Here is a 9719-nt window from a genome sequence, read left to right on the forward strand (position 1 = left end):
TCCTGTTTTGGCTTCCCTTCATTGGCTTCCTGTTAAATCCAGAATTCAAAATCCTGCTCCTCACATACAAGGTCTTAAATAATCAGGCCCCATCTTATCTTAATGACCTTGTAGTACCATATCACCCTATTAGAGCACTTCGCTCTCACACTGCAGGCCTACTTGTTGTTCCTAGAGTATTTAAAAGTAGAATGGGAGGCAGAGCCTTCAGTTTTCAGGCCCCTCTTCGGTGGAACCAGCTTCCAGTTTGGATTCAGGAGACAGACACTATCTCTACTTTCAAGATTAGGCTTCAAACTTTCCTTTTTGCTAAAGCATATAGTTAGGGCTGGACCAGGTGACCCTGAATCCTCCCTTAGTTATGCTGCAATAGACGTAGGCTGCCGGGGATTCCCATGATGCATTGAGTTTTTCCTTTCCAGTCACCTTTCTCACTCACTATGTGTTAACAGACCTCTCTGCATCGAATCATATCTGTTATTAATCTCTGTCTCTCTTCCACAGCATGTCTTTATCCTGTCTTCCTTCTCTCACCCCAACCAGTCGCAGCAGATGGCCCCGCCCCTCCCTGAGCCTGGTTCTGCTGGAGGTTTCTTCCTGTTAAAAGGGAGTTTTTCCTTCCCACTGTCACCAAAGTGCTTGCTCATAGGGGGTCATATGATTGTTGGGTTTTTCTCTGTATGTATTATTGTGCAATCTCCTGTACAACATAAAGCACCTCGAGGCGACTTCTGTTGTGATTTGGCGCTATATAAATAAAATTGAATTGAATTGAATTTTCCCAGGTTTCTTTCCTAAAACCAGATTATATCTGTTTTATTGTCTCGTTCTTTCCAGTCCTAACAGTTACAGTTTTCTTCTTTCCTGCTATTTCCATTCATTTTTGTGATTTTATTTTATCATATTGTTGTGTTTGTTGGTTCATTTGTATGTTCTACTGTGTTTCATCCTATTGGTTGCTTGTGGTCTTCCTGTGGTCCCCTCTCTATCCCACCCCGTGTGTGTTGTAGCGTATGGTCGTCCCTCCCAGCTTGTCAGACTGTTCCTTGTTCTGCTGGAGGTTTTTGTCTGATACACGGGAGTTTTTCCTCCCCACCGTCATCAAATGCTTGTTCATAGGGGATTATCTAATCATTGGTGTTCTCACGTAACACTGTGGGTCCTTTACCTTGTTGTGTAAAGTACCTTGACAGTACCTTGAGTTGCTGTGATTTGGAGCTATGTAAATACAACTGACTAACATTTTTTAAATTCTTGCGAGCAGATTTAAAAATGGTCTGCACTTAAAGCACAAGTCCAGGTTCATCATGTATGTTACTGGTTTATAAATGTTAAATGGACTGGTTCTTATACATAACTGCATACTGTATATATGCACACACATTAATTCAATTCAATTCAATTTTATTTATATGGTGCCAAATCACAACAAAAGTCGCCTCAAGGCGCTTCATAGCCGCCATAGTCGTTAGTAACCGTACATAAGTTGGTTGTTGCTTGAGCTAACCAGGCTAATAGTCCCACCAGTTTTTGGACTGGTTTGCTCAAGCCGTACCTTGCACTAGTACATTATGTTAATATAATAATTTAGTAGTAATTGTAATAATTTTGCATGAGTTATTGAATATCTCAATGTCACAACATCCTCTAGTGTAGTACAAGAATAATAATATGAAGTTGAGTATATAAATGTGCATCTGCTTAGAAATGTGTAAAAACTTACTGCGGATTAAAGAGGAGCTGTCAACGAGCAGATGAAGGGGACTTGTTTATTTTGTGATGTACTTCTAGTAAAGACAAGACTATTACATCAAATTCTCTTCTTCTATTTCAACTGTAAAACACACACACACACAGAACTCTAATTTCAACCTTGATGCATCAGTCGTGTAGTGATATTAACCAATGGGAGGAGGGAAAATAGCAATATTTTCCTAAATGGAAAACATTTAGACATTGAGAAAGATATCAACTAAAGCATTAGCTGTAGTTGATAATGGTAAAATATCTACAGCAAAACTAACTCAAGGTTAAATACAAAAAACACAACTATACAAAGCATTGTATCTGGGGGGTTTATATTGGAAAGTTGAAAATTCTGACTGAAAATATAACACAAACAGATTTCCACACGTAGCATAATGTGTCTGACAAAACAGCACAGCATAGGTATGAGCTAGCTTTGTTAACTATAAACTGATATTAAGAATGCAAAAAAGTAGCTGGTAGCTCTGAAGATGTGTTAGCCTAATAAACTTCCAGCGTGTGTTCCTACTTGCTTTGATTTGAGCTTTTTCCGGGGCGTGGAGCATGCACAGTAGTTAGCAATGAAAGCATCACTGTTCTGAAGTAATTTCTTTCCATTGGGTGAACTCAAATACCAACAAGAAGGAATCATTTCATAACCAATCAAGTAATTAAACAAGTGCCTTGGTTGACTTTGAGTATATATGGGTTATATTTATTAAACTTTTGCATTTTGCTGCAACTTATGGCTTAAAATGGGCAAAATCAGGTTTTGGTGGGACAAAACCCACTAATGATTTAGAGATCTCAAAAACTCAGACATTATTTTACTTTGTCATTATTGAAAATTATTCATGCAATTAAAGCAGATTTTTTAAAAGGTTGCATTTCCACAGCTCTCTGATTATCACTTGAAAGTCTCGTGCTTCTCTATAGGGAAGCGATCCTGCACCAACACCTCCTGTAAGTCTGAATATATTCATGTAGTTAACAAGGATCAAAGTGTGAAAACATGGCATTGCACAATGTCGAACAAAATAACAGCAAAACAATGCAGGAACATTTCCAGCAACAGGAGCCTTCATTTTCTTATTTCTCAGTATGCACATGCTCTTCAGTCTCAGTCTTTCCCACCACAGATGAGGAAGGAGGTGAGGAAGAGACCAAGGAGAAAAGAGTTGAGGCGGCAGGACTTTAACAAAATGAAATATCCTTATCTATAAGCCCCATTTTAAAGCAATGTCAGTTAAAGGAGATGTTTGGCACAGCTGCATCGTCTCTTCGTCTGTCAGAGCAGTGTAGTGCTGTGTGCTCAGATATCTTATAATTATAACACTGATGGATGAATCTACCTTTTTTATCACAGCTGGAATCAACATTTGCACTGTGGATTTGTAAGTAGAAATACATGAAAACAAACTATGTAGACAGTGCTGAAAGACACAAGCTGTAATATAAATATAACATGCAACATGTTTGCATAAGACAAACAGAACAGGTGGAGGAAACTGAGCACAGATTGGAGACATTCAGAGACAGCTGTCGGAGCGACTCTCGGGCCCTGTTCCAGAAAGACGGCTCAGTGTGAACTGGTGACAAGTTCTCTGTTCTAGAAAGAGAGTCGTTGGAGTAACTGGCAGGTGTTCTGCTTGGCTCCTCCCCTCCTGGCCAAGCAGCTGTGTGACACACCTTAAAGAACATTAACTTCTAGATTAGCTTATATGGTAAAGCTGTCCATGTAGAATACAGATAGCAGCGGACGTGGCATTTTTAAAATTTAGCAACAATAAAGTGTGTGCCAATCAGTTTATCTGCACTGAAACATTTAGTGATCCCATAGTCCAAGGGTTTAAACGTAAGGCCCAGGAGCCAGACAAGGACATTTTCTGTTAATTAACAAAAACTTTCAGTTTTATTGTTACAGTACAGTCTTTTATCTGTAATTTTAACCAGTTATTTCTTACAATTGTTACGACCCGGCTCAAGGCCGCAACATAAAAGAAGATGAATATCTTAAAATGGACAACCAGGTTGGCTAAAAATGGCTGGTGCCACTAAGGCAAACACAACAAAAGAGATGGACAAAATGGTGAACGGAGAACTAAACTATACTGGGAAAACTAAACTACTGACCCTGAACAGAAACACAAACCTGAACACGAATAACGGCGAGCAGAAAACAGATGACGGTTGGGCAGCAGGGAAACACACGGATGAGACATGGTGGATACACAGACGGACCAGCCAAACTACAAAGACAGAGGACGCGACTTAAATACACACAGGGAAACACAGGGAGATTACACACAGGTGGGGAACACAGCTGGGAATAATCAACAAGACGAGACAGAGGTAAAACTGAACACACTCACATGAGACGCAGACCTTCACAATAAAACAGGAAACGAGAACAAATCCTTAAACATAACATAAAACAAAACACTGACAACATTAAATCATAACATTTCCCCCCCACCCAAAAATCAAACATTTAACCCCAAATGAAAATGTTTGATTCATGACCTAGAGAGCCATGAATGCTGTAGTCCTGGAGGACCAGCGCACAAGGCACTGGCCGCTATTCTGCAGGCAGACGGAATGCTGAAGCGGTCCTCCGGACCCTCCAGCAAAGACGGACGAAGGCTGGACAGGCCCCTCGGACCCTCCAGCGGAGACGAATGTTGGCTGGACAGGCCCCTTGGACCCCTCCAGCGGAAACGGAAGGCTGAAGCGGTCCCTCGGACCCTCCAGCGAAGACGGACGAATGCTGAAGCGGTCCCTCGGACCCTCCAGCGGAGACGGACGAATGCTGAAGCGGTCCCTCGGACCCTCCAGCGGAGACGGACGAAGGCTGAAGCGGTCCCTCGGACCCTCCAGCGGAGGCGAATGACGGCTGGACAGGCCCCTTGGACCCTCCAGTGAAGACGGAAGGCTGAAGCAGTCCCTCGGACCCTCCAGTGAAGACGGAAGGCTGAAGCAGTCCCTCGGACCCTCCAGCGAAGACGGAAGGCTGAAGCAGTCCCTCGGACCCTCCAGCGGAGACGAATGAAGGCTGGACAGGCCCCTTGGACCCTCCAGTGGAGACGGAAGGCTGAAGCAGTCCCTCGGACCCTCCAGCTGAAACGAATGAAGGCTGGACAGGCCCCTTGGACCCTCCAGCGGGACCAGGCTGCAGAACAGGCAACGGAGGAGAGGAGTGGCGGTGGCGAGGGCGCCGTTTCCTCCGGGATGAGGGAACAGGAACTGGTGGAGACATGGAGACCACCTCCTCATCCTCCGACCACATAGCTGCCAGGAAAAAGGCAGGCGAACGAGGTCCCGGCTGGTGTGGCGAGGGAGAGGAAGTCCGTGGCAGTGTTGAGGCAGGTGGGCCGTGTATGTGGTACTGGGGCAGCGAAGAGGAAGAGTTAGTGAGAGAGAGGGCAAGCTCACTAGCCTTGACTTGCTCTCTCCAGGCAGTAATGGTGCGATCCAACTTAGTGTCTTTGGCAAACTGACAAAGCTGAGGGTTATGCCGAATGATGGCATCCACTGCACTTAACCCGACTGCCATAGTCCGTAAATCCTGTGACTGGGCAATGCGGTCAAGCAGGCTCACCATTCGTTCCATCTCAGCGTTGTCCTCTGAGGAAAAAGAGTCTGCGGGGTCCATTTTCTGGTCGCGTTCTTCTGTTAGGTGCAGGCTGTGTGCAGACAGGAATAGGACCCAAGGTGCAGACTCCGGAGACCAAAAGTGAACTCAAAACAGCTTTAATACTGAACTCAAAAAGGGGTAACATAACATGACTGGAAAAAATCAAAATAAACTTAAACCAGAGGACTAACAGAACACACAGCTAAGTAAACGGTAGAACGCAACAGAGAGCACAGGAAAACACAGGGCTTAAATACGCAGAGGGAGTAATCAGGGAATGGGCAACAGGAGGGAAACACAGCTGGGAATAATCAACAAGACGAGACAGAGGTAAAACTGAACACACTCACATGAGACGCAGACCTTCACAATAAAACAGGAAACGAGAACAAATCCTTAAACATAACATAAAACAAAACACTGACAACATTAAATCATAACACAATTTAAGCCCAAAGAGTCATGCTCACAATTTCTTTCATTCCCAGAGCAGAATTTCAATGCTGTACAGAGAAAAATGACATGCTGCAGTGATAGCACTTTTAGGATATCTCCACGACTGAGCACTTAAAGCTGTATGTAGCCCCTGATGTAACATGAGCTTGACATCCCGACCATAGACAGAAGGGAAAAAATGGATGCAGCTTACGTCTAAAATGCTTGTTAATAATTTTTAGTGTTGCATTCAAAACAACCATATAAATACCGTGTCAGCCGCTTGCCTGATCATATATGTTAGAATCCTCTACAAAGATGAATTGTGCGGTTTCTTCTTTCTTCTTGTTGAACTGCAGCAACACACCAGAGTTGCTTTCCACCACATCCTGCAGAAACCTTGCTGTGAAGGGTATCTTCACTTTCTTTGTACATGTAAAATGGCAATAAAGAGCTATTCTTCTATCTCTGAAATGTGTGGTTTGCTGGCTTTACAACTGATGGGCTGACACACACCCGTGTGAAGAGACTGGGCCTAACCCGTCCACGATTCACTGCACAAGTTAGAACCTGTAGTTTGTGATGCTGTGAAACACATTACAAGCCAAGTTCTTGTTACATATTTGTTAACTTTCAAAGTCAGAAGTCTGCAGTAAATAAACAGAGTTCCTTGTCTGGAGATTTGCACATGTGGGTTAAAGAGGGTGAAGCTACACACAAACCTTTCTCTCTGATTTTTTTCACAAATCACACCCTGGATGTAGCAACTGTGATGTCACCGTTTGGTTTCTGAATTCTTGTTTTTAGGCCTTGAGATGTTTTTGCTTTTGCCATATTGGTGTTTGAAGCCAGATGTGGCGGCCGAGGAATGGCGCTGAATGTGAAAGTGCACACTCGGTGGCTAACACCTTGTCAGTAACAACCGGCTGTTTACTGCATGCTACACAGTTGTAAGATGCATCCATCAGAGTCTGCAGCCGTATATCCTGGATAATCCTGCTTTTCATTTTTTCAAAAATTGACCAAAATTTGCAAAATTCATTGAATGTTTTATTCAGTTTGACCCAAAACTGGGCAGACGGATGTTTTCTCACAGACTTCAATAAGAGTGAGAGTCACAGCTGTCACTTCCTGATCACCATTAAAAAGAATGAAATGCACTGGTTTTTATATATAATGGTTTTCTACTACACAGGAGCACTCAAAGTGCTTTATGCCTCATTCACTCATTAATACAGCACTGTTTTCTATGCCCAATGCTTTCTACCTAACAGTCGTACTCACTCATGTTCCGATGGATACATCAGGCAGTAACTTGGGGTTCGGTGTCTTGCTCACCGATACTTTGGCATGCAGATTGGAGCAGCCAGGGATCGAAGCGCCAAGCTTCCAATTAGTGGGTGACCTGTACTGCCTCTTGAGCTACATTCACCCCACAGTGTGGGCTCAGTTTTCAGACCTGGAAGCTACGTCTGTCTGTAACAGAGTTATCACTATACATTAATCACTATATACATAAAGCAGTATGAGCCTTTGACTTGGATTTATCATGTGATGAGTAATACTGATGGGATGCTTCTATGATATGATGCATCATACAACCTTTCTTTTATAGCTGACATCAGGTTGGAGATGATGGTAAATGCATAAGTGAAGATGTCTGTGGAGCAGCTGAATTCATTTGGTTATAATTAGAAATCTGGATTAAATGTATTGTAGTTTAGAGGAGGGAGTTTGAACCCTTTTAACCATATCATGAGACTATGATATAAATCATACATTCATTAGTAGATTAGTTGTACCTGCCTGAGCCATATTTTCATATTCATTCCTGTCACAGGTACTATTTCTGTCATGTTCCAGCTGAATAAATATCAGATGTAATGTACCACACGGTTCCAGTTTTATCACTTCATTCCATTAAAGAAAATTCCAGTGTAAATTATAATGTGGCCTGTGGTGACTGAAATTGAAGAGTAGCTGTTTTTGAAGCTAAATATCATGGTCTAAATTAACAAAATGAAATATGCCCTGCATCGTCTCTGAGCATGTCAGTATTTGTTTTCCAGCTGGATGCAAGAAAAACTGCATTTGAGAATCACCTTTTTTTAATCAACTGATTATATGTTGTATAAAACAACAGTTTTGCTACAAGCTAACATGTTTTGTGCCTGATTTTCCTCAGGCCGTTAGCTTGTGTCATCTCTCGAAACAACAACATGTCAAAGCTTTTCTGAAGTGTAATTTAACCAAAGTCAAATCATGAAATCATGTGCACAGTCATGTTCAGATAAATTACTACAAGCTGTAGGAAGAGGGAACTTTAATAGTTCCCAAGATGAGATAAAGCGGTGTTTGTTGCATGATTTAGGCAAGGTTGAAGCGTGTGTGTGTGTGTGTGTGTGTGTGTGTGTGTGTGTGTGTGTGCAAACTGCTCATTAGCTGATGGAAACTACACCTGCGGTCAAATGTCTTTTATCTTTGCTGACTGCTTTTACTTTGATGATTATAAAAGGATTCAGTTATCGTGTTTAAGGAAGGAGCCTAGCTTGTGGTCTGAAGCCTGTAACATTGTATCTGACGTAGTTTCATTGTTTTTTGCAGTCTTATTGCTGCAAACCCTGTGTCATATATATATATATATATATATATATACATATATATATATATATATATATATATATATATATATATACATACATATAATTTTGTTATTATTATTTGTTATTGTTTTGAAAGAGGAAAGTCTGAAATTAGCACTGTTAATTAACACATACCTGCCTGTGAAGTCTGGAATTCATGAGCCACATGTACAAAAAAATAATGATATTTTTAAGAAGCCTCTGGAGGCGCAGCTAAACTAGAATTTGCTCTTTGTTGGAATTCTAAAAGATCCAATCTGTGCAATCTCACTACCACAAGATTTACCTGTAGATTCTGAAATTTTGCAGTTCTGTTTCATCCTGAATTATTCTGCTTTTATGCATCGGATACAATTCCTCCATCATAAGGAAGCCATGTAAAATAAAGCCCTGTGTGCACGTGCACATTCATATGCATGTACACTAAGAGTTCCTCGAGTGAGCTCAGCAGATGTTGTGAGCAGGTGTTTTGGCCTCTGCTCCAGATGAGAAGTTTGGTCTGTAATTGGAGACCTGGGGCCACATTGGACACACAGATTTAGCAGAGCATCAACGCTGCACCGTTTGGGCTTCATTTACCAAATGTTGCAATATGTCTCTCTAATGAATCCGTTGTGTAAGTGCGTGTTCACCCCTTCGCCCTCATTAAATTCTGCTGCTTCTGTGGTCTCCTCACTGAGCCGTGTGATGTCAAATGTGAGAGGAAGGATCTCTGATCCACTTTTCCTAACTGTTGGCTGCTGAGAGGCACCTGAGCCAACAGCACATCAGGGGGCCCGTCAGGAGGAAGTTTTAAAAAAAAGTTTATTTAATTTAAAAAAAAAAATAAATTAATGATGTAAATTTAAATAAATAAATAAATCCATTGAATTAAACAATGTGTGTGTGTGTGTGTGCGTGTGTGCATGTGTGCGTGCGTGTGTGCGTGTGCGTGTGTGTGTGTGCACAAGCCTGGAGTAAAAGTAACTTTGTTGTTAGTTGCTCAAAATCAATACACAGCTACAAGAAAATGGTCAGAAGAGATCATTTGTAAGTTATTACTATGTGGGTGTTGTGGTATTATGTGCTGCAAGTTCAACTCTGTAAAGCCAAGTGGCCCTTAGACAGACACACTGAGGATAAGTGAGATCATGAAAATTTTGTTAGTGGAGAAGCACAAAGTGAGATGAAATGTGTGAAATGTAATCAAGCAAGTGATATTCCTGCTTTCTTGCCTCATAACAAACCATTACAATTATTATGCATAAAAGGCTTATTGTGCT

The 9719-nt window shown here is 41.8% G+C and overlaps 1 long non-coding RNA gene across 1 annotated transcript; it reads right to left on the minus strand.

Annotated features, from left to right (window-relative positions):
* Positions 1-2798: 2798 nt before the first annotated feature.
* Positions 2799-3939, minus strand: LOC112846151 (uncharacterized). The gene is made up of 2 exons (XR_003218996.1): positions 3899-3939; positions 2799-3435 (listed from the first exon to the last, which is right to left on the minus strand). It is a non-coding gene; the product is annotated as an uncharacterized LOC112846151 (long non-coding RNA).
* Positions 3940-9719: the final 5780 nt, after the last annotated feature.

The sequence above is a fragment of the Oreochromis niloticus genome, linkage group LG1, assembly GCF_001858045.2.
Source record: "Oreochromis niloticus isolate F11D_XX linkage group LG1, O_niloticus_UMD_NMBU, whole genome shotgun sequence".
Taxonomy (NCBI): Eukaryota; Metazoa; Chordata; class Actinopteri; order Cichliformes; family Cichlidae; genus Oreochromis; species Oreochromis niloticus.